This window comes from Vicugna pacos, chromosome 9, assembly GCF_048564905.1.
Source record: "Vicugna pacos chromosome 9, VicPac4, whole genome shotgun sequence".
Taxonomy (NCBI): Eukaryota; Metazoa; Chordata; class Mammalia; order Artiodactyla; family Camelidae; genus Vicugna; species Vicugna pacos.
The window spans coordinates 31,210,224-31,236,375 of NC_132995.1; the positions used below are offsets into that span (position 1 = coordinate 31,210,224).

General features: G+C 37.6%; 1 long non-coding RNA gene across 16 annotated transcripts in view; it reads right to left on the reverse strand.

The window, feature by feature from the left end:
- The window catches only part of LOC107033867 (uncharacterized), a 47,312-nt gene that overhangs the window by 17,923 nt on the left and 3,237 nt on the right, over positions 1-26,152 (reverse strand). For 12 of the 16 annotated variants that reach the window (XR_012075618.1, XR_012075621.1, XR_012075626.1 and 9 more), the window contains exons 2-5: positions 23,849-23,913; positions 19,194-19,263; positions 14,741-14,879; positions 10,092-10,175 (exon numbers count right to left, since the gene is read on the reverse strand). This is a non-coding gene — a long non-coding RNA (uncharacterized lncRNA). Of the gene's footprint in view, positions 1-10,091; positions 10,176-14,740; positions 14,880-19,193; positions 19,264-23,848; positions 23,914-25,305; positions 25,429-26,152 lie in introns of all 16 variants that reach the window. The other 4 variants (XR_012075612.1, XR_012075611.1, XR_012075623.1 and 1 more) reach the window with 2 other exon arrangements.

Sequence of the window (26,152 nt, forward strand, 5' to 3'; positions counted from 1 at the left end):
ATATATATTCATAACTATTCAGTTATTTAAGACAATGAAAGCAACATATATAAAAACTACTAGACACAGCCAAAACAGATCTTAGAGGCTAATTTATAGCCTAAAAATATGTATCGAAAATCAAGAGAGAGGAAAAACTAAACTATACATTCAGCCAAAAGACCCAGGTAAAAGTCAACCATACAAACTAAAATAAGTGAAAGAAGAATTCAGATGAAAGGGAAATTAAACAAGTGAAAAAGAGAGCATATCAATAAAACCAAAAAAAAAATTTATGTATATATAAAGACCAATAAAACTCTGTCAACTCTGACAAACAGTGGAGAAACCAAAGTAAACCACATTTGGATTAAGAAAGTAGACATTCTTAGAGATATGGGGAATATTTTTAAGCAAAAATACGTAGAATTTCCAATGATAAATTGAAAATCTAAGTGAAATGGATCATTTTAAGAAAATGCAAAATATTTAGAAAATAATCAAATATTTATTCCTTCTCCTCTTCTCCAAAGACAAAACAAATCACGTATTCATTCATTCAACAAATATTTGTTAGCTATTATTCTGAAATATTGTAAAGAGTCAGGATTAGAAAGATTTATCCCTGCCCCTAAATTAGTCTACAAATTCAATCTATTCCCAATCAAAATCCCAAAGGAAATTCAAAGTAAAATTTGCAAACTGATTCAAATGTTTAGCTTAAAAAGCAAATGTACAACAAGTTAAACTTTATTTTGAAACATCATATGTAATTATATATATATATATATCTTTATATATTTCTTTTATAATTCAAGATTATTTGGTAGAGTTTTTTTTAATTAGAAGATTTTAAACTTACTTTTAATGTTATAATGGTAAAAAGTGTGAAAGTTGAAGGATTAGACAAATGGAATATTCCAGAGAACTGGCAATCCAGAGATATACTGGAATATAGCATTAGACAAAGGTTATCTTTCAAACCATAGAGGGAAAAAATGGACAATTTACAAAAGGAACCTGCAGATATTACTAGAAATAAAAGTTTGATTGTTATCTCACACTGCGCACCCAAATAAATCCCATGTGAGTTAAAGATCAAAACTTCAAAAACTAAAAGTAGTAGATGAAAACGTGGGGAAGCATACTTGTTATCTTGCAGGTGGTAAAAGGCTTCCTTATACCTCAATCCATAAAGGACAATTTAGTAATATTAAAATAAAACAAAGTAAAAATATAAGCAACAGGCTTAGAAAAAAAATTTGATAAAGTATAACAAAGAATCCACAGACGTTATCAATAAAGATCTGTTGTAATTTGATAAGAAGACAACACTATGGGAAAATGAGCAAAGACAGAAACAGGCCGATTCTCAGAAGAAATGTAATGGCAATAAACACATGAAACCACATTCAAACTCACTAATAAGGAGACACAATTGTTTAAAGAAAGTATTTCTGCAGGCTCACTATTTTGGTTAAGAACGCAGACTGGTGTGCCAGATCTCCTGGGTTGAGGCCAGGCTCTACTATCACTTGCCGGTGACCTTGGCTGGGCAAGTTACTTAACCTCTCTGTGCCTCAGCTTCTGTACATGTGAAACAGAGATTATAACACATCTTAACTCTTTACTGCAATGATACAATGAGTTAATAATATGTAAACTACTTTGAATAATGCCTGGCGCAGAGTAATCACTCAATAAACGTTAATTCAGTGTTTTATTATGACACAGGCACAAAGATGCATGCACACCTGCTGCAGTCACACACTCAGGCACACTCAGAAGGTCACTGCAACACTGTTGTCATAGCACAAAACTGGAGGTGACTTGAAATGACATCAACAGGCAATAGATAATACATTTTATACCTCCAAAATATGGAATGACAACTAGCTATGAAAAGGAGTGAGGAAGATCTGGGCACCAAAAGAGGAAAATATCTATGATAAGTGGGGGAAGAAAGCAAATCACAGACTTCATGGAATGATCCAAAATGTGTCATGTATGTAAATAAATACACATCTGTATGTGCACATGTACATATAATATGCACAGAAAATGTTATGGATGTTGGATATGTTACCAAACTGTTAACAAGGTGACCGCCAGACAGGAAAGTAGGATTGGGGGAGAGGGTAAAAGGGAGGGTTTATCAAATAAATTTCTACATTTTTCTTTTCTCTTTTAAAAATAAGCACGTGTGTTCTAAAAATAACAAAAAATAAAAGAAAAAAGAAATCATGATCAGTTAGAATATGTTCTCAAAAACATATTCTGACTCAGACAAAGATAAGCAAAAGAAAATTGTGAAATCAAAAAGTCCCGCTACTTTTTCTTCTTTAAAGAAAAGACAGAATTATTGGCAAAGGAATTAGTCGAGTTAGGCTTCAAAGAATGTCAGTTTTGCTACGGTTTTTCAAATACTTTGAACGTGGGAGAAACATGTTAAAGTCATACATCTTTCACAGACAAAGATTCTACCATAAATAGTCTCCGTTAATTGTTTCCATTGTCCATAATATTTTGTAAGTTTTACATCCTCGGGAAAATAATGTTTGCCAAATTCAAACCAGGGACCTTCAATATTACTTAGCTGACATAAACAAATTAAAATGAGACCGATCTAAGCCAGTTGTGTTTATCAACCTGATCCCCTCTGAAAAGGAGAAATGAAGTCAAATGCCCTTTAATACTATTTATTAGTGGAGTAATATAATACATTTTGACAAGTTGAACAGTTGTAACAGGCGGCTGTTAAAGTCTCTACAGGGCCTGTTTAGAATGAAAACAGGAGTGAGACAGCTCTATAACTGGGTTTTAAGAACAGCCCAGCCATCAACTATATCCTAACCAAGTACTTTTATCCAGTTAATTTACGGAGGGAATCCCTTAGGGTCTCCAGCCGTCTACCACTGTAGCTCATTAGAGCCCAATATCCAACTTTTCTTATTGTAACACTGAAAGCATTTATGCTTAAAATGTAATTAAACTTAAAACAAACAAGATCTTTATGCCCTGACAGTTGTGCTATTTTTAAATTGACAAAGGCATGAACTTATATAGGATTATTTAGAAAGCACTATACATTTCAGCCACTTACGGCAAGACATTTGCCCAACTGTTCATCCTGCGTGCAATTAGAAATCTAAATACTTGGGTAACGGGTTTCTACTGGGAATTAAATTTGCAGATCTCTTACAAACGAGTAATGTGGTAAGACTTGCTGTCCAATGAGGTGTCTTATTGAAATATCCCAGGCCGTTTCCCTTGTCACAGCTGTCGTTTCAGCCGCTTGCACTCACAGTGTATAGCTTTCATTACGAAAATAGAAATTTGTGTCCTGAGTGCTGTTACATTACTAATGCTAAATATTTAATTCCCTGGGGTTCCAATTATGGTTGAGCACTGGCAACACTGATTCTACTTTTTAATAACAACTGTAAAAGCAATTTGAGCATTTTTCAATTAATTAAATACATAGTGAACGAGTAACCTCTTGTCATTTTGCCCTCTAGGACCTGAGCTAATTGGTGGAGAATAAAATGTTTTGGAAATCAACCGATATTCCGGTCTGCACACTGTTACACCATTAAATTACAGTTTGCGAAATGAAGTTTGTCTTCTAATAGTTACGCTCAATATAGTCTGCAGATGTGAGAAAGTACCTGCGTTTTAAGTACTTAACGGTGCCTCTAATTAGAGCAGAGTTGAAAGTTGAGTGTAGTTTCTCTAAACACCAGTCAGCATCAATAATACTTTGCATTGTTCACAGATAAGTGCAACAAATTTCAGCATAGGAAAGTTTTCCAGTTTTCATTACACATATTCACAATTAAGCTTAAGCCTTTTTAAAGTTTGCGCATAAGCATTCCTATCATTTGTCTATATGCACACGCAAAAATTCAAAAATAAATTCTTAGGTTTTTTTCACAAGAGAAAGTTACAAATCAAATGTCTGGGAGTCTTTCCTTTTTAAACACTCTGTTGAAGTTTCTCCTTCTACCGTAGAACAACGTCGTAAATAAACTCTAAATTGGTTTTTCAGCCTTAAAAGGATGGTGAGGATGAATCATAAAAGCAGATGCCGTTTTACCCACATCTTTAAATGAATCTTTTTCTGAAGTGCAATGAAATCTGATTAAAGAGACCATCTCCTTGTAGAAAAACGTCTCTTAACAGGTGTTCTTCCAGCTCCGAGTCTTGATTGGCCATAATCTAAAATCCATGCTCAGAAAGTGAATGCCTTTTCGGCAGCTGTCTTTCTACCAGAGATGATCCCCTAAACAGGTTTCACTGAATTAGGAATCTCCGCAGAAGCATTATGGTTCATGGAAGAAGACACAGAAAGTGAAATGAATCACTCTGGGAGAGAAGGAAAAAATCATAGGGAAAATTTAATCATTTCCATACCAATTTTTAGGGTTTAAATCTTTAATATTTCCAAGATGTTAGCCACATCTTTGAGAAATGAATTTTAATTACAGGATTAACTTGATAGCACCAGTCTGTTAATATAAATAGAGCAGCCTAAATTTCCAATTTTTTAAAAACTAAACTGGATAATGAGAGCATTTTAGAAATTTGGGGTTGGGTTGGCTTCTTAAGAAGCAATCTCCATTCCGTCAGCAAACACATACACACATAAATGAAAAGAAGAATATAAATTTGTTATAGGTTTATTTAAATATTATTCTATTTGGAATGTAATATTTTAATAGACCTTCAAAAACAGTGGTTTAACATAGCCTATCATTAACAATTCTTAAAACAAAAAGCCATAGAGTTTGTAAATAACAAATTAAATCCAGTCACGCAAACTGTTTTTGCCAGACTAATGTTTTCAAGCTCCAAAATAGGTATATTCTGAAATCTGAAAGTAAAAATAAAGGAAACTTGTGCTTTGGATACAAGTGGTACAGATACTGTTTGTATTAAGAAATGGATCAGAATAAATTCTAAAAACACTTTAGCACCTAGTTTTGAAAAATAATAATTTCACCAACTGACTACTAATAAGTGGTCACAACTAAACAAAACAATATTTGATTCTCTAAAACACTGGACAGTTATCTACAGTAATAACTAAAACTATTACATTTAGTCCCAGAATCCTCAAATTATTGTACACGACTGACCAGTTGGTCCTCGGCTCCCAAATGGGCAATCCTCCCCCTCCTCCCGCAGCAGCAGGGTGACGGCTAGTTGAAGATGACGTACTTCTTCCCCTCGATCACAGGCTGATCAAGTTCCCCTCGTCTCACTCTGGATGAGCTGACACTTCATAATACTCAGAGGGGTTGGCAGCCCCAACTGCACACTGAGAACTAAAGTGTCTGCCCACTGTAAACTAATAAGTCTCATCTCTTACTCACCAGCATGATAACTTAGGAGCTAATGGGGGAAGACCTCCAGGTCTGGGAAGCAGAGGATCTGGGCTCGATCCTGAGAGGCTAACAGCAATGTGACCTTAGACATGTCACTGGACACCTCTGCACCTCTGATCTCCTGGCTCTGACATGAGGGACAATATAACCCTTGCGTTGTTCTGAGGATCCAGTGAGAAAACACGATGAGACCACTGGAGAAGCTGCAAAGCACCATGGAAGTGTCAAACAACCAAGTTTCCAGTCTAATGTTCACCTGCCAGCAACTTTAATAAAGGTTTTTTCATTCAATTTTTGTGCAAAGAACCTAAAGTAAAAAAATGTGAAACACATCCATAATAATGTGTATTTAAAAAATCATAATTATTAAGGATTCTGCAGTTTTGATTAGAGATGCTTTTTTATTAATTTTTTTTATTTTTTACTGATATGTAGTTGATTTATAATGTCAGTTTCAGGTGTACAGCAAAGTGATTCAGTTATACATGTACATACATATATATTTTATTTTCAGATTCTTTTCCATTATATGTTATTATAAGAAATTGAATACAGTTTCCTGTACTATACAGTAGATCTTTGTTGTTTACCTATTTTATATTCAGTAATGTGTGTAGAGATGCTTTTTTAGAATTAAGGTTTTAGCTTTAGTCCCAATAAATTACAAGCCCAAAGAGCATACATTTAGCATTTTATGTAAAAAAGAGGAGAAAGAAGCAATAGGATAAAGAAGAGAAGGAGAATTTGAAGGGTATTACCACAATATAGGCATCATTTAATAAACTATGAACTTAAAATGAGGCCTGTTTTAAACCTGATTTTCTTTTCTAATGAGTATTCAATTAGCTGCCTTAGTTCCTAGACACAAAGCCCAGAGCTGCCCTGTCCTGGCTGGAATCAGCTGCTGCAGAGTTTTGCAGAGTAGAGAAGCATGCTGGGAAGACGAGGTACAGCAGATCTGCCCTGTCTTACCGCCCACTGGATAGAACACAGAGAACTGAAACATTAGCAAATAAGGGTTTTCAGGGAGACAAGAGTTGCTGGCAAGTCAATACACAACTGTGGTAGCTGACCCATCAGTGGGTCCCCGGAAGTCCTTTCTCACGCCTGCCTATATTCTCATGAGTTCCGTCACCTGGTCTCCAGGTCCACAGACGTATAAATCAGCAATTTGAAGGTGAGTGAGAAATACAGATGACAGCAACTGAACAAAGAGGACTGGTTTAAGGAATGCCCATGAGAATTAAGAAAAAAATCCAAAAACATCCAAGTCTTTTCACGAGAGCTGAGTTATGCAGTGCAATTCTTACTGAGTTGTTACCAAAGTTCAGTGAGACTCGCTATCTTATTTTCAAGACAAGAGGGGAAAGTATGATCCATTTAAAAAGGTTTCCATCACAAATAGTTAATGTGCATTCTTAAAACTTGGCTATCTTGAATAACCCACTCCCCGAGGGTTCCAGATTATTGTGGTTTTTACTGTAGTTAGATAGTTTTATGGTTAATGTACTGTGGTATAAATAAATATAGCTTAGCCTAAATGTCTCCACTGAAAATATGTACATCATAAAATGACAAATAAAATAGGTCAATAACCAAACCCATAGTAAATAATTCAAGCACTGAAGTATACAACATTAGAATAAATGAAAACTAGCCCTCTTCAACACTGACAATAAATTTATTCCAAATGGACTTTTCAAAATGGAAAACTAAATGTCCAAAAGTATATGATGAGAAAGGAAATATAAAATTGCTAACTTATAACCTTTTGATAAAAGCTAAATAATCACATACTACACTCATAAGAAGAGGCTGCAGGAGAATAAACCTAGCTTATGCATCTGTGTGATGATCAGGTAATAGTCTACACCATTCTTATTTGATTTCACATTGTAATGACCTAGTAAGTGCTCAATAAATTGTGTTTATCTGAAATACAGTTTACAAGAGGTCTGGTTGTCATAAATACAAGATGCAAGATATCAGGAATATCACCAACTTTTCTTGGGGGTGTTTAAACCTCAAAGACATAAGGAAAGGGAAAGAATTTGAGATTTTGAAGGAAACCACTCCACTGATGGCTATGAAGCACACAATGATTTTGACTGCATCTGGGGGCAAAAGCTACTGGGTGAATAATGTCCCATACTGGTTAGTTTTCAGAGTAGGAGACTGTGGCTAACCTGAGGATACTTCAAACAGCACCAGAAGATGACGAGGCCCACGTCCAAGTTCCACCCTCACAGCTTCCCTGGCACAAGCATTGCTACTAGGTCAACCTGTTCAGTCAGGCACAAAAGATGTCCTGATTTGTGACTCTGGGGAACAAGAGTCACAGGGTGACCTCTGTGGAGCCTCTTGGGGGTATGGGAGGTGACAGAGGCTATCATATTGATAGCAAGCTTCCTTCACCTGCTGCCCTGGTGCTGATGCTGTCAGGGTTTTAGTAACCCGACTCTTTTGGATTTTAATTTACATGGCTATCTGGTTTTAGCATTTTACAGAATATAGGACCATTTGAGGCAGGTGTATTTACCTTTAGTGTCACTGGCCTAATGTATGCATTGCTGTATTGTCTGCCACTCTATTAACACAAAGATAGTGAGGTGGGAAGCCCCATGAAAAAGACCAACAGGACCCCCAGGCAGGGCCATTACTCTCCTGCCACCACCATCTGGTTCCCTGGCCCAGTGGCATTATCTCACTTTTTGCCTCTGAAACAGTTTACTTCTAAGAAAGTGGAACTTACCCCTAAAATTCTATTGGTTTCCTGAGCTAACTCCTGATTGGTCCATTTGTAGTGCTTTATTTGCACGGAGCTCACTACTGATTGGTCCATTTCTACCACTCCTGATTGGTCCATTTTTCTCATTCCTGATTGGTCCATTTCTACAAAGCATGTTCATAATTAGTCATCTTTGTTATACCTTATTTGAATATGATGTTACAAAATGTTGCAAAGTCTAGACTGGTAGCCTTTTATAGGTATAAAAGGCTGTGTAAACCTACAGACAGGGTCCAGAGCTTGGAGTGTTAACTCCTCTGAGCCCGCCAGCATAATAAACCTGAGTTCTCCCAACTCTTCGAGTGCTGCTTGGTCTCTTGCCCAGATCCAGGTTGCTGTCACAACTGAGCTGTAACACACGTTGCTGCAACATTTTGACATCAGTAACTTTGCAAATTTTCCCATAGGCTGTGAATCCTAGACAGTATAGTAGGCCATGGACATGGGCATCATCTCTGCTCCAAGGCTTACCCCAGTTTATGAAAAGCTTAAGTCCACTTTCCAGGTCCCAAATCCACATAGCCACCCAAACACAGGAAGTGCACTAAGGATACTACCAAACCGCTTTATGGCAAGGTTTTAGTTCTCAGTTCACAGTAGGAATCTCATGTGTCTATCTCATAGAGACCTGGGTTAAGGTTTAATTTCACGAACTTCCACATGTTCAGTGTAGGCCATGCATCTTTCACTCCACTGGTAAAGGGTGTTTCAGGCTGCTGCAACTGACTGGCAAGTAGGGACAGATGACTCATTGTTTATGCTATTTTGAAGGGGAAAAAAAAATCTAAGAATTTCAAAACTATAAAGGTAAACTTAGCAAGGCCTCGAAAGGCTATTTAGAGACAGGGCAGAAGAAAGGGGACATTTTCTTTCCTTTGAGCAGAGGTGGGCAAACTACAGCCTGTGAGCTAAATCCAGCCTGCAGCCTGTTTTCATAAATGTTACTGGAACACTTCTGTAAGAGTGTCATTGGAACTCAGCCACACCCACTTGTCCATGGCTGCTTGTGCCTTGCAGTGACAAAATAGCTGCAACAGACATCGTCTGGCCCACAGAGCCAAAAATATTCATTATCTGGCTCCTTGAAGAAAAAGTTTGCCAAGCCCTGCTTTAGAGGCTGTCTCTCTGAGAAGGATGGGAACCCCAGGAAAGCTGCCTCCATCATGGAAAGCTGGTCTTATCCCTTGATATTGAATGGCCTCTTCTCTGGTCTCCCCCAGCCCTGAGGCATTCAGATGCAGGTTTTAGTGTTATTTGGTAATTCCTCCTACCTAATGGCCTGAAACGCCTCCCCCTTTCCAGCTGTGAGAGGCCCAGTGAAGACACAAGGACATGAGATGATCAGAGGTGTGGCTGAATCTCTAAGTTCCCCTTCCAGCTCCATGTTCACTCAACATTGATTGAGCACCTAAGCCCACCTCACCTGTGCATTTGACATCAGATGCAGGAAAACCTCCAAGACGATGACGTTAAAAGATATGTGGGATTTCACCAGAAGAGAGTGAGAGGAGGGAAGGCCTTCCAAACAGAAGAGGCTGCTGATGCAGAGTCCGTGCATATGCATAACAGAGGTACAGAACAGAGGTGGCGGTGCATGCTGTGGTCTACTCTAGGAAACCCAGCTGCTGGGAGAGAAGGGTGCACAGGCTGGAGTGGGAAAAAATGATGCTACAGGGACCTCTGGTCAGAGGGTGAGCAGCCTTATGAATGGTGCCGAGAAGTTGAGAAGTGTTGGGCAGGAGGGTGTCTCCAAGGATTTAAGCAAAGACGTGCCATGATCTCATCTCCATGTTACAAAGGTCGCTCTGATAGAGGGGTGAGATAGTACGGGGTAGGGTATGTCTATGCTCACCCACATGCCACTGTATCTTCCCCACCACGTCCACTCTGAAAAGCCCTAATCAGTTTGACCTCCTTCCCCAGGGATCTCAGCTCACCTTCTGGATAACTGCAAAGATGGTGTAAATTCCCACCTCAAATCATCATGTTCTTGATTGCCTCCTAGTCCCATGCTTCTCCACCTGTAGTGAAGGGCCAATTGTTTATTGCTGTTTTGTTTTGTTTTGTTTCTAATTTCCAAGATTCTGCAGACCAATATTTTTATAAAACATAAAATCATGCACTTGGATATCATGGCAATGTCAAATTACTCAAGTTTCTAAATGCTTTCTCTCCTGGTATTTATCTTGTCACAGTCGGATAAGGTGTGTTTGTGGACTTTCGGTTTCTGGTCCAACATGTAAGGAGCTTAGAGGTCACCAACTCCACTCTAAAACAAATAAAAAGCTGAGCAAACTGAAAAATCAACCAATCTTTTGAGCTCCATAAGAGAAGTGAGGTTACAGGGCAAGTCTCTGACCCTAAAATTCTAAAATTGGAGAGAGACAGGTGACTACAGAAAACCACAACTTACTGGATAGAAACCCATAAGCAGGAATTCCAATGCATGAGTTCCAATGCTAGGCTTGGAGAACTTGATCTATAACTGATAAGTTGCTAAAGGCTCAATGTGGACAACTCTGAGAGACAAAAATTCCAGGCGGGCCCAGTCATAGGGCCCCACACTTTTGTGAATTTCAGCTGGATGATATGAGACATACCAGTGAGATACCAGTACACACCTATCAGAATGGCCAAAATCCAGACACAAATACTACCAAATGCTAGTGATAATGTGGAGCAACAGGAACTTCCATTCATTGCTGGGGGGAATGCAAAACAATACAGCCACTTTTGTCAGACAGTTTGGCAGCTTCTTATAAAACTAAATCCTCTGACATATGATCCAGCAACAGCACTCCATGGTATTTACCCAAAGGAACTGGAAATTTATATCCACACAAAAACCTGCACACAGATGTTTATAGCCACTCTATTCATAAGTGCCGAAACTTGGAAATTACCCAGATGTCCTTCATTAGCTAAATGGCTAGACTGTGGTATGTACAGACAATGAAATATTATTCAGCATTAAAAAGAAATGAGCTATCAAGCCATGAAAAGACATGGAAGAAACGCAAATGCATGTTGTTAAATGAAAGAAGCCAATCTGAAAAGGCTACATACTATGTGATTCCAATAACATGATATTCTGGAAAACACAAAACTACGGAGATAGTAAAAAGATCAGTGGCTATCAGGGTTTGGGGGAGGGGAGGGGTGAAGAGACAGAGCAGAGAGGATTTTTAGGGCAGTGAAACTATTCTGTACGTTACTATAATGGTGGCTACATGTCATTACACGTTAGTCCAAACCTATAGTATGTACCACACCAAGGGTTAATCTTAATGTAAACTATGGACTTTGGGTGATGATGTGTCAACACAGGTTCATCAGTTATAACAAATGTACCACTTCGGTGGGGAATGGTGATAATGAGGGAGGCCTTGCTCATGTAGGGGCAGGTGGTATATGGAAAATTTCTGTACCTTCCATTCACTTTTACTGTGAATCTAAAACTGCTCTGAAAATTAATCTATTAAAATAAAAAGCTTGTGGTCTACTACAGTACCTGGACCACACCTAGAGTTGCACTGTGGACTGTGGCCTTTCCAAGCACAGGGACCTTGATTCCTCAACCCTGTGTCCCCAAGTATCTCTGATAGTGGGAACAGACTAAGGTGTGGGATTTGAGAGGTTTTAAAAGGTAGACTTGATCTAACCTGTAGACATTATGAGAGTAACACTGATCTGATTTGGTAACTGGAGTGAGAGTGATGCCATGAATCAAGACAAGATGTTCAGAAGGGCAGAGAAAGAAGGCCCAGGGTGGAGAAGACAGAGGAGGGGCGATCAGGAAATGTCTTAACTGAAAATCCGAGACCAGGGCTCAGGCAAAGGGGGCAGTGCTGATGCAGAGGGCAGCACCACAGAGAGCAGGTGGGAGGGAGGTGGCCAGCAAAAGCAAAAGCAACACAGTCAAGGGCCAAAGCACTTCAGAAGCCAAGGACACTGTTCCATGCGCAGACAGGTTAAGCTGGGTGAGAACTGAGAACTATCAGGTCTAGACAACTTAAGATAACTAGAAAACCAGACTGCATGAGGATGAATGGAAGATGAGAATGGAGAAAGCTAAGAAAAAGACACACTTCTACAAACCCAGCTTTCTGCAAGTTCAGCAGTGAAGGAGGGAACTACTGGGAGTGGAGCTTAGAGGGGGAGGCTGGGTCTGGAGGGAATATTTTAGAATGGGAGCAATGGAGGAAAAGAAATTGAGTGAAGAGGGAGAATTTTAAAATACATAAGAGAGGTAAGAAATCAGGAGAAAACAAAAAAGAAGAAACAAGAGGTTGACTACACAGTAGCAGGGATGCCCATTCCCCTGAAAAATGAGGGATCGTGTTAAGTTAGGCACAGAAAAGGTATAGAAATAACGAACTGTGGTTTGTTGAAAAAAATGATCTCATTTGGCTTTACAGTCATAAGTCTGCCTTAGTGCAGCTTCTGAGAGGATGTCATTTTCAAAGTCAAAATTTCAAGGCAGTACCAGGTTCCAATTTCCCTCTAACTCTAAAACCTGTGTATTCAGCTTCAACTTTTTTGTCCTTGCCCTTTTGAGCAAATGAGCCATAACTCTTTATTTCTTAGCCACTCAAGAACAGCCAGGAGCCACTGTCCGTTTATGTTCCAGTCCCCTACTTTGAGGAACAATTCCACCAGCCCCACCTCAACAGACAGAAAGTCAGGGAAGCACTGAATCCTTTCTTGTTTTTCCTTCTGTGAACATGGCAGTGCCCTCTGGAGGCATAAATGTTCATTATTATGGGATTTGAGAATCGTAAGTTGTCCTCACGATGTATATCAATTATATTAAATGGACACAGACAGACATATCATAAAAAGCTACCTTCAGGATTTATAATCTGCCAGTTAAACTCTAAATTCTGTGAGAAAAGAACCATGCCCACTGTGGTCTCCAGTCTGGTCAATGCTGTCCAGTACCCAGTACCCAGTACGTGCTGAGTAAGTGCTTGTGGATAAATGTCGGAGGTAATGAGACCCAGATAACATTACTTACTAATCACTTAAGCACATGTTGTAATCCAAAATCATCAAGTTTCTAAAAACAAAAATATTCCCCAGTGCTTTTTTCCTGGAAATGTTTTCCCCCTCCCTCTCTATCTTTAAATCTCTCTACACAGTTGATATTTAGTATACTCAACTCCCCAAAATGTTTAGGGGGCAGCTAGAGCCGGGAACACTCTTTCATTTTCCTTCCTTTATATCCTTCTAAGCCCCATCTTTTTTAAAACAAACACTGCTCAATAATATTGAACAGTTCATCTCAGATTTGCTTTTCATAGGACCATTAATGGTTGTTATCATTTAATAATGAAAGAAAACACATTTCTTGAGAAATCTGCCTTTCAGAGAAAAGAAAATGGACCAATATGAAAGAATAGACTATGTTCCCTGCCTGCGACTAGATTGTGAGTTCCAGACTCCCTGGATATTCTACCAGCGCCTCAAAACCACTGTGTCCTCTCCCACTAGATCTGCTTCTCCCAGGTTTCCTGTCTCAAAACCCTGGCACCACAACCTCCTTGTTGCAGCCATCTGGACACCCTCGTTGCCATGCTTTTCCTTTACCCCCACATGTAACCAGTCAGTCACGTGTCTTTTTATTTCTAGTGTCTTAGTATCTCCCATCAGTCCATCAACATCTCTTCTTCCCCTGGCCACTTTCTCAGCTCCAGCAACTGTTCTCACACCTGGATAGTTACTTGCAAAAACCACCTAACTAGTCTCTCAGCATCCAATCTTGCTGGGCTCCCCCGCACTACCACGGGAAGTGATATCTCCCCAGCACAGCCCTGAGCAGATGAAAGTATGACCAAGTCCAAGCTGCTCTGTTGCATTGGCAGCCAGGCCCCTGCTTACTCCCATCTCTTTCCTACCTTCGTACACACCTCTCCTGCTCCTCCCAAATCCTTGGAGATTCCCCAATGCACCATGCTCTCCCTTGTCTTTCTTTGTTCGTCCTTCCTTCAGGGCTCAACCCCAATGCCCCTCTCCTCCAGGAAGCCTTCCTTGAGTTTGCCCACCCCCTGCTGGGCTTGGTTGGGGACTGTGCCCCTGTGATCCCACAGCATCTGACCTTTCCTTCTCACCATGCTGTGCTGAAAGGTCTGTTTATGCCTCTGTCTCCCTGGTAGGTGCTTCATTCCAAAATTACAAAGGCAAACTGTTCACCATCTCACCTCCAGGCCTGAACCCAAGGCCCACTTTGTTGAATTCAGGGAACCCTGCTGTATTTGTATTTGATTCCCTGGATTTTTCACAATGTTAAAACACAGAAGGTATGCATACATAGTAATGAATAAATGGAACCTCCTATTGGTTAAAATTCAGTTCTGAGATTAACATACTTTAACTTGCTACTTGTACCCATACTAGGAGCCTAAATGTCTGTATGGTGCATACAGATGGCAAGTCGACATTTATTTCTGACATGTAGAGAATAAAACATTGTGAAGAATAGGGTTGTGATACAAGCATGTGCAGACTGAATTTCCAGAGTTGGGGATAAGCATCCTCAAGTTGGCAGAGTTTGCTCTGGAGTCAAAAGATCCTGATTATCACTTACTAGCAAGTCATCTCATCTTCCTGAGATGCAGTTTCTTCACATGAAAAACAAGTCTTCTCCAGCTTCAAAAGCCTGCAAGTGGAAGCTGCGTGCTATTTTTATGCCTTGAGTTTGAAAGGTGTTTTGAATAAGAAGGCTCCTGGAAAAAAAATTAAAGAGGCTGCTAATGTGTCTGCAACTGACACTTCAGTGTATTCATACGTACAGTTTCAAGATGGCAGGTAGGGTAAGGCAATTTAGCACTAAGTTGTTCTAAAAACATTTTGTGGAGAAAATATATATAAACAATTATGGGCAAAATTATAAAGTGCCTGGTATTTTAAAAGAATACACAGAGAATACAGCAATCACAGCAGAGTCAGGAAGTCTAGTGGTAACCAACCTATGATTTGCAGTATTTGTAAAAAAATTTTTTTTAAACTGTCTAAAATAGCACCGTTTTTTCTTTTTCTTTTTTTTAAACTGCTAGATAAATAGTATTACAAGATGATTCCACAATGCTGGGCCATTATATACACTCAGAACTTTTAAGTCACCTACCTAATGTAGCTCTTTCCTAAAACACAATACATTTTGGCCTCCTCATTGGCAATGGCTTATAGTTGGGGACACTGGAATCCGTATTATTACATATAAAAGCCTGAATATCTTAATTTTGATGTCTTTTATAACCACTTTGATAAAACCTAGTATTTATATAAATTTAAAGAAACTCTAATAGTCCCTTAGGTTTCGTCCTTCTTCCAAGTTCCCAAGTTAAAGGGCTTCAGTCGTATGAGAGCTTCCTAATTTAGCCTCCTAAAACTGGATGCATATTTAGAAAAGGCTCTCAGCTCTGTTACTACCTTGAACACTTGGAAAAAAATGCACAGAAATACTTGCATTTTCTTAGGGTGCCCCAAACAGTTTCTTAGTAAAGCCACCGGCTCTATATACCATCTTACAAATATATTCTTAATGTAACTGTTATCTTTATGTGATATTGTAGTTTTAATTTTGGAACTCTTCTAAAAGAACTTTGTTATTTTAAGCCTAAAATAAATTTAAAATTTTTAAAGTATCATAGTCTTACAGATTATGCACTTAAGACATCAGAAAAGTACAGGCTATCTTATTCCTTATCAAACATAAAAGGAGGAAAATAATATTTTGTTTTTCACATACACACATGTAACCAGACTGAGCCTCATAACCAAGATACTTCCAAGCCCTAGTTTTATAAGGAAGGGTATCCATTTGTTTTTTCAAATCCACATACTTAAATTCAAATATGACTCTTAAAGAAAGTATGCCACATTTATGGTGAGTTCTTAAAACACAGGACTCTGTTAAATATACTTTGGTGCAGTGACATCCCCTTTAGAGGCCCCAGGAAATTCGGACCAGACCAAATTGCACCCCACCTCTAACAAACCACCCTGCAGCTCACTTCCCTCTCCCCGGGTGTCCTCGTCTCCGTGTCACATAGATGCTCCTTCACAACTCAAGCCTGCTGTTTTCTGTAAAGCCTGTTCGGGCAGCTTCAGCTCTCCTAGTCTCTCTCCTAAATTCTGAAGGTTCTCGACTTCTAGGAATACATAATCATGTTGGTCTCTATCTCAGTTTCTTTCCACTCCTCCTGGCCCCCACCTGACTCCCCACATCCAGCCTAAGAAAGATGAGAACCATGTAATCAGGGCCTTTATCGCTCCTCTTTACTGTCAGGGTCCCAGTGCCTAGAAGTGCTACAGCAGGGACGCTTCCCTTGCTGCTTAATGATGAGTGACTACTGGTACCTAAAGATTCCAAGTGTCCATACTATCTTTTGTCCAGGTCATTTTTAAGCACAAGGACTATTTTATTATCATATGTCATTTATATCACTATGGTTATGACCACAATGGGCTAAACAGTAAACTATATTTGGAAGCATTGCAAGATTAGGGTCCCCTGAGCCTAATGCCTCACTCAAAACATTCAAAGAATTATAACATTGACTTTTGTCGGAAAGATTATTGTAATCGGTTAACGACATCCAATGTTTCTAAAAAAAGAAATGGAGCTACATCTTCAGTGAGAGTTCTAAAGTCAGAATATATGATGGAAAATCAGAATAAATCCTTGAAAATCCTTTCAGTGGGTCTCTTCCAAAACACAGCACACATCGTGGGGAGGATATAGCTCAGCGGTAGAGTGCATGCCGAGTATGCATGAGGTCCTGGGTTCAATCCTCAGTACCTCCATTAAAAAGATAAATAAACTTTAAAAACCTAATTACCTCCCCTCACTCAAAAAATAAATAAATAAAACAAATAAAATAGACCACACATAGCTATTTTGTACGTGCCTCAATATGTCCAGTAAGTATACCATAACTATAATTTCAACCAGGGCTGGGAACAGAGCTGCTTCTTCCATTAAGCATCATGTGAAGTAGTTGCATTTTAGAGGCCATGTACTGGGAAAAGATACTTTTTATTTTTTATTTCCTTCTTTTTCTAAGTGCATGTAATTGAATTAAATGGACATTGAATGTAATACCACTGAACACAAAGTGTAAAGATAATGAATTACCTCTACAAATAAAAACTGCAGGCAACACGGTAGTGATAAAAGCTAGAGTCCATCAATTGAGAAACTATTACAATACATCCTTGAATGTCAAGTCTCTACCAACACTTGGAAAATTCCCCCCAAATTTCCCTCAAGTAACCTGTCAGCTTTGCAGCATCTTTTCTGTAGTGTATGGCCATCTTTATTCCTTTACTTAGAAATTGCTCACAAAAAAAGTAATTTTTTCTTAAAAGTATTTCTCTAAAAATAGGAACTAAATCTAGGTTGTGGAAAAATGGTTTTTGACATCTAGCTATAAGTTATTTAAGATAGTCTGTATGTTTTAAAATCATAAACAAATCCAGTTAAAGCAAAAAACCCACAAAAATGTAGATGTCCTCTTTGTCTACCCTTCCATACGTACACAAAATCAATTCTAGCCTCAAAAAAAAAATACCCTATGTAATTATCATATGACCCACAATCACACTCCTGGGCATTTATCCCAGGAAAATGAAAACTTGTGTTCACACAAAAATCTGCACACTAATGTTTACAGCAGTATTATCTGTAATAGTGAAAAGCCAGAAACAACCCTGAAATCCCAACTGGCGAATGGTTAAACAAACTGTGGACAACCATACCATGGAATACCACCCAACAATAAAAAGCACAGACTACTGTATCAACGGATATAGCTGAATCTCCAGAAAATTGTGCTGAGTGAGAAAAGCCAATTGCCAAAGGTTACATACTGTATGATTTCATTTATGTAACATTCTTGAAAAGACAAACTGATAGAAATGGAGGACAGTCTAGCGGCTGCAAAGGTTAAGGGGGAGAGCCGGAGGGAAGCAGGCTGTGATACTGCATTAGATACTGCACCTACTAGGGGAAACCGGGTGAAGGGTACAGTGGACCTCTCCATTATTTATTATAACTGCATGTAAAACCTATAATTATCTCAAAATATAAAATTTAATTTAAAAAAAAAAGGTATGCTGTAGCCTAATACATTTACCTTACCGTATGGAGATCTGAGCTTATGGATTTCTCATAGCACTTTCTCTGTAAAAACTATAGAAGTAGATGAAGTAGAAAGTGGGTCATTTACAAAACAGTCACTCACAGCAGTTTCTTCAAGTGTCATCAGCATCTGTGAATCCCCCCAGTTCCCTCACTGGGGGCTAACTCTGGTCAGACATACCCCTTGCCAGTGTTCACACCACAGAAGCCCGAGGCCTGCCTGCCACAGAGGAATCCTCCCGTTTTCCTACAGCCGCCACAAAGGCCACAGCAAGGAATTTCCCAGTGGCAAGGCAAACCATCATTATTCAGTCTACCCAAATGTAAGAACTCTGTGGAAGATTAGATGTCAACCTTCTTTACATAAACCAAATGTTCAAATGCATAACAAATGCTCTGCCAGTTAAGATGATTCTCTCCTTGTATCTGAGTTGAGCTAATAGGTTTTTTGAGGAGAAAATGTTCTATTCCAGAGGGACTAATATAGAGAATTAAAATATATATACAGATACCTTTCAAGTCTTTTTTCCCCCGTAAATATAATAGAATCACATTAGAAAGTGACTTTAAACCAATTCTAATAATATCAGACTGCCAGAAGAATTGCTATGATAGAGAAAGGGATTTTTTTTTTTGGAACTCTCTTTTTCAGATATAAACATTCACTCAATGCAATAATAACATTTTAGAAAAAAGTCAACATATAGAATTGATTTTACTTTTTCTATACTTTGATTAAAACAGAAAATGTTTGGTAATACACTACAATGCTAAGCATTTTAAATAAAATTGGTGATCAAAACAATCTTCTGCATGACAACTGCGGATTTTAATTGGAAAAATATTGTAATCTATAAATAAGGGCATCCAAAACACATTTAAACCACACAAGCACCTGATTTTTCCTTGTCCTTTGCATCTAGAGTGAACAGACCACAGGAAATGTCAAAGACCGACAGCTGAATCTAAAAGAAAAAAAAAAATCAATTTAGTTGTCATGATCATTGTCACCATCAATCCCTAATATGTTCTTATACTTCACTGACCTCACTTAACTTTGCCCTGCTGCTTTATGCTTGGGAGAGGACAAATCACTAATCAATTATGTACACTAATTAAAAATGCTACCTTTCGGAGCCATTTTAATACCTTAGGAATAGGGGTGAGTATTTCCTCTAACTGCTTACTTCTAAACATTTTCGATAACATATTAGCCAGGATGCAGTGAACATTTGCAAACACTTAATGCTACAGTCTACATAAACTATCAAATTGCCCCCCAAAAGTAGCGGTGCAATTCTGGAACTGGTTGAGGTCACATGGAAAATAGAATTATATGCTAATTTGTTCCTATATTAAGTTATCATAGAGGGTCAGGCCAAACAGTAAAATGAATTCTGGAAAAAAAATTAGATTGGTATGTACCGTATCAAAGTAAACTGTTTATCTTAATAGATACAAATACAAGAAAGATTTTTAAAATGGGGGCATTTACTCCTTTTCAAAAAAATAAATGTGTCCACCAACCCCAAGCAGTGACTTGCATGATTTAAAAACACTTTATCTAAATAGTTTTTCCGTAAAGGAGAACAAGGGCAGGATTTTTTTTTCAAGAGGAGAAAAGAAATGGAAAAGGGCGTAGTATCCAAAAGAGAATAATTTCCCTAGAAAAAAACTTTACCTACGTATTTATTGAATTTCATTCACATAAATATTTCTGCACATGTACTGTAAAATGAACAGACAGCTTTAAACTAGATGATGAGCTCAGGAGGTGCTCACCATAATACATTTATTATTTTACTTCAAAATAAACTAAACAACAATACAGATGTTTTACTTAGAATAGATTTGTCTGATGAAAATACACTTTGCCTTAAAAAAACAATTAAGGAAAAAAAAATCTATATTCATTTTTTTCTGGAAGGCATATCTATAGATAGGCCTTATCCATAGACAAGTTCTATGGATACAGTATCAACTTAGAAAACTATATTAAACCAAATTAATGGTTGAAGAATTTAGGCTACCAGTTTCATATATGATGACGATGTAACCTTTATATTTCTATTTTCAAAGCTCCTTTTATGGAAAAAAAGAAAGAATACGGTGGAGGGGTGAAGAGGAACTAAAATCTTACAGTATTTGAAACCATGGGACCAGTATTTTATAAAGCATCCAGTTTATTGCAGGACACAACTAAGATGAGTAAGATGAGTAACAGAGATCATCTGTGTCACACCCTCAGGCAAATTCCAGAGAAAATATAAAATGATAATTTTTTGTTCTAGAGTCTACCCTATTTTCCGTTAAAAGATATGCTTATATTTTTCATGTTATGGCAACATTTCTGATGCGATGCTACACAAGAAGCAGCACTCGCAAAGAGCCATCTGAATTTTCTTCAAATCCTGACTCAGTTTTACTTTTGCTTTCAATAAAATTTTATTACTATTGGTTATTATAAAATATGTTAGATTCCCATGGAATATCAGTTAGACATCTTCAAATACTTACTGTTCTATTACATGTAACCGGCACTGCCTGCCCTATTTCCCCCTTACCAAGTTAGACATGAGGATTCTTATTTAGGCATAAGATCGTCAGGCTCCTAAATGGACCATAAAATAAAGCTATATACTACTCTACTATCATTCTTCTTTGAAGGACCTAATGTATTGGGATCTTAATCCATAAAAAGTTGAGAATTACATTTTAAAAGGGAGGGAAAGCCTAACAAAAATGAAAACATGCACTGATGCCTAAAATATCAGGACTTAAGTAAATTAATCTTCATTCCCACTGAAAGCAATCTGATGTCCAGGGACTGGGAATTACTCTACCATAAAATACGGCACATTAAATACTACAATAACCCATCTGAAATGTCTTAAGATAATTATTATGTCACCTACAAGTGATTGTATACAGACTTATATTGTAATATTCAATACTGTGGGTTCTGATGAGAAATATGCCAAAATTGTAAAAATATTAAGTTGGCTGAAGATAAGAGCAAGCAAATCAGTAGCTATTCTATGACGAAAAGTAGGAGTGCAAATAAGATTTGCAAAAGAATCGATAAAAGCAAGGGCAAAATATTTGGACCCTGGTTATCACAAACAACACTATCATTCCTGATGGTTTGCATATAAAACTTCTTAATCTCTACCAGCAAGTTGAAAAGAATGAAAAGCTTCTTACAACCAGCTAAAAAGAAAGTCTTTACCATGCTCCTTGAAAAAGCTCATTTTCACATTACTCAGGCTTCATTATGCTAAATCAATATTCGTTTAGTCACTGGGGTTATTGACATATTTTAAAATAAAAGTATACCCTTCAGCTACTGCACTCATTACAGGTAATTTGTCTTGTCAGAGAGCAGGGAATATTATCCTAGTCTTTCAGGGGCTGACAGCCCATGGAAATACCTCCCCATGGTTACAACTGTAAATAATTTTAAGGTAAAATATTGAAAAATCAATGGCTGTTTCCTGCAATCTGTCACAAACAAATCAATCATAATCTGTACTGCCAGAGAGTATGATTTGAAGGAGATGGGAGCAGATGTAATTCTTGGCTGGAATCTCTCATTTCAAAATCACTTCACATAATGGTGTCATCATTTAAACACTTAACAGTCAGTGCAACTGCCACTGTAACATCTAGTTGGACAAAACCACAAGGAGGAGGAGGAGAAAATGCCATCACTATTATGCTAACAAACATTTAATTCAAACAGTTGCTGCATTAGTAAATTTCAGCTGAAAACAGTTTTACCTGCCCTCTTTTTCACAGTTTCAAATTAATCAAGGCTGCTTTTCTGTGTACTAATGCTCAATAAATTAGTCCATGACTCAAAATCTTACTCTCTAAAGCCCATATTCCTTTTATTTTAAAAGCCCCACTGTAAAGAACAAAATTTGGAATTAATAAATAAAACATTTGGAGTGTAGACTGTCCATAATCCTATCTATATAACAAAGACAAAAAAGTGTCATAGATGTCAAGATTATACTTTTAAAGAAGGTTTAAAGGTCTCAGTTGCCCTGATATTAAATTTTATACTTTCCTTCTATTAATAAATATTACGTATCAACTTTGTAATACTGTAGCACATTTTAGATGACCAGTAAGACCTAGTCCATTCAAAAATATCCTTGCATTCCATACACAAGCTATACCATAGGTTGCTATTTTAAAAGCTGGAGTAATAACCCAAGTATATGAAATCTAAAAGTTGGTCAAGGTCATAATATTGAGTTGTTCTGCAAGTGTGAACTGCTTTCCAAGTAATCACTTTGATATCATCATTTTTTTCCTAGGCTACATGTTATGTTAATGGCTTTCTCAGCTGCTTCCAACCTCTACCTAGGCATGAATAAAAGAATCTGAGATGGGTATATTTCCCCTTCCTGCTGTATTAACCTAAAACATCATTTGATTTAAAGATTAAAGAGTTTTTTTTCTGAAGGTTTTTGTTTTTATATGTAAACTAGCTCTTTAATGGAAGAAACTGGTTTTAACCACCACTACTGCTTACCAATTTCCTAATTATATAATTAGACACCATGAAGCCCTTTATTCTTCTATTAATATCCCTCCGTAGATAGAGTCCAGTGAGTAGATATTTTTTGATGACTAGAAAAGTGTATCATTTTTCTTAAAAAGGAAAAAAAATATATAAATACCACTACACAATTTAAGCCTGTGCAAACATTCTTAGACACAGTGATTCGTCGTTTACTCTGTTTTTAATTTAACTTGCACAGGCAACGTAGTAGGAAAAGACAGAAGCTTTTTCATATCGACACAAATTTTTCATTTTTGTTCTTCAAGAATCTTTGATTCACTCTTTAACACCAACATTACATTTTTTGAGAATGAAAAGGCATGCAGGGGAATTATCAAAGATCTCATCCGGAATAAAACAGAGTCCTCCATCCCATGTGAATCCTGCAACAGCTGCAAAGAAAGCAGCAGCCAACGTAGTGAGAGGAGAAGGAAAGGATTACCCGTAGCCTAGGATTGCACAAAACATGGAAAGGGACCTAGAGCTGACCACGAGGAAAGGAACCCACGTACGGGAGCTAGAGCAGCCCAGGCTGGGCCGGGCGAGCTCGCTGGCAGGGCTCTGGAACCAGCTGTCAACCGGCAAGTCTCCCGCTCAGAGCTGGGGGGACCGCCCCGCAGAGAGAGGGCAATGAAACCTGGGAGGTCAACGAGGACAGCTAAGCAATGTGCTCAATGCATGCACATCAACCACAAACTAAAATGACATCTACTAGAACAGAGCAGGCCACCATCACAGATCTCATTCTCAGAAAGACGCTATTTTAAGGGTGCTGAGTATGCCTAGATGAGATTTCTCAGCTCTCCCAGCACAGCCCAGAGCCCTGGGAGAAGCAGCTCAAAAACTCAGCACAGGAAAATCAGATCGTTTCCACACCCCAAATTTAAAGAAACTGCTGTCTACTAGATAAAGTTCTTATATGTAATAAAGGCGCAGGATTACAGAGGAAAGTATTCTTTTAGAAGAGATAATATTACCTCTCTATCTTCAGAATCGCCTCCTTCCAAAGCCAGCACAGTAGCTCCATTATGAACTGCAGATTCTTAAAGAGAAAAACAGCAAGAGTTAGCTTCATCTTTCCTACTGCTTCCTTCCTGCATTGAATTACAATTTAATTACCAATACTTCCATTGATTTTATTCCTGAATGATATGTTTCTCAAAAAGCTTACTGTAGCCATTTCCACTAGAGAACATTTAGTAAAACCTTCTCAATTAATCAACCATAACCTATTACTGTTGAAAGGACATGCTTTCTTCATATTTTCAAGAGCAGGGAACCCCCCGCCTATATCACACACACACCTATTTGATATAAAAGGAGTATTAGTTTTAATCCATTTGAATAAAAGTCATATGTAAGAAATAAATATGAATCTCAATAATAAATTGTGGCTGATAACAGATATAAAACTCAACCAATGTGCATATATGTTTAGATTTTTCTTATACTTATCCTTAGGAGAGGGAAAAAAAATCTAATCCTCCTGGCTTTTAAATTCAACAACTTTACATGTGGTTAAAAAACAAAAAGCAAAAACTAAGCTTAGAGGCAAACAAAGAGGGATTAGATTGTTCACTGCTTAACATTTTCTTCATATTTGTATGTTTTCTAAGTCACTGTAATGCTTCAGTTCTTGGTCATACATACTCCATAAGGCCCAATCAGTGATAGGGAACACAAGTGCATTACTTAAAAATAATTATGTATTACTTCATATAATGTTAAAAATCACCATAACGCCTTTGAAAGTATTCACAGAGAAGCATTTATTCTATGGCAGGCTGTACTAACTTGAGCTACTTTCTGTAGAATTAGCTTTTTTTTTGGAGGGGGTCATACAACCATCTTTTTTACTTAAGAAAATATTCATCATCACGAAATCCCTACTAGACAACACAAATATTCTGCACAATATATTTTTTCTCATAGCCTGTCTCATAAGTTTGTACTCAGCAGCCCCTATTTTGATGAAGAGTGACATTTTGTGCATACCTGTATATCTTTTGTCATTAAGAGTTTAGTACCCATGACTAGAGCTGATACTCCCACTAAATTTATTCTTAAAAGAACGAAGTAAGGAAAATAATCAAAAACTGGAATTTGGTATAAACATTTCCTTTAAATAATGATTCTATTTCTATAACATATCATAACCTTTGTTTTGCTTTTTATGAAAAGCACTGAGTTCAAAAATTTCACTAATCTCAAAAAATAAATTATTCAGTGTATTTCCATGAATCAAAAATTTTTCTATTTACTAAAACTTTGTTTAATGCATTGGTAAAATTTTAACAACCAAAGGCCTCAAGAGATACTCTCTACATTCTGTATGTAGTCCGTCCCTATTACCAATATAACTGCTTCAGTAAAACAAATGTGGACGCTATTTTGAGTTTACTCCATACACAAGCACAACTGTGCAGACACTCACTTGGGGGTGAGCGTGGGGATGCGCAAGGACAAATTTCAGGCAACATCTGGAGGAACCCCATAGTTCAGAAGTGAACTTAGTTGAAAATATCCAAATGTGTCATGGAAGCATCACACTTATAACCTGCATAGAGAACGGAAATGATTCCGTTTAAGGAAACACAGAAGACTAGTTAAATACTTTTGGGATATTAGATATGAATATCTAATCTAATTTTCTCCAAGGTATCACTCTATATTACTGCAAATAAACAAGGAAAGGCTGTATCAAGGTGTGGAATATCATTAGCCTGAGAAAAGGCTAGAAAAATGGATTACATAAATGATAACTGCAGGAGAAAATTATATTCTCTTCTCCTGAACAAATGTTAAGTGCATCCTTACTAATAAAGATTTAAACTTAAATTCCAATAGAATATACTGGTTTTCAGTTTTGAAGCATCTAAGTTAATTTGCCAAGCTAACCTGGTATGTAGGTATACTCTAGCTATAAAAATACTGTAGGTTTATGCAGAAATAAGTCATGAGTGTCACACTCCAGAGTAGTGCTGTGAAAGCAAACTGGAGGCATTACTGAACAAGAAAAAAATAATTGCAAGATTTTACATCTTCTTAGAGTTGTATCAGCTGCTATTGTATTAAGATAATTATTCTCTATGAAACAGCTAACAATTATACCAGAAAGATGTTAAAGCTACAGGAGTCGTCCACACAATGTTGACATTGAAGGGAAATACACAAAGATACTGAGATATTACCACACAAAACAGGCTGTGCTATCTCAAGAGTTAAAACGTTACTCCAAATATGATACTGTTTTCATAATCCACTTTAAAGAACATGTTTAA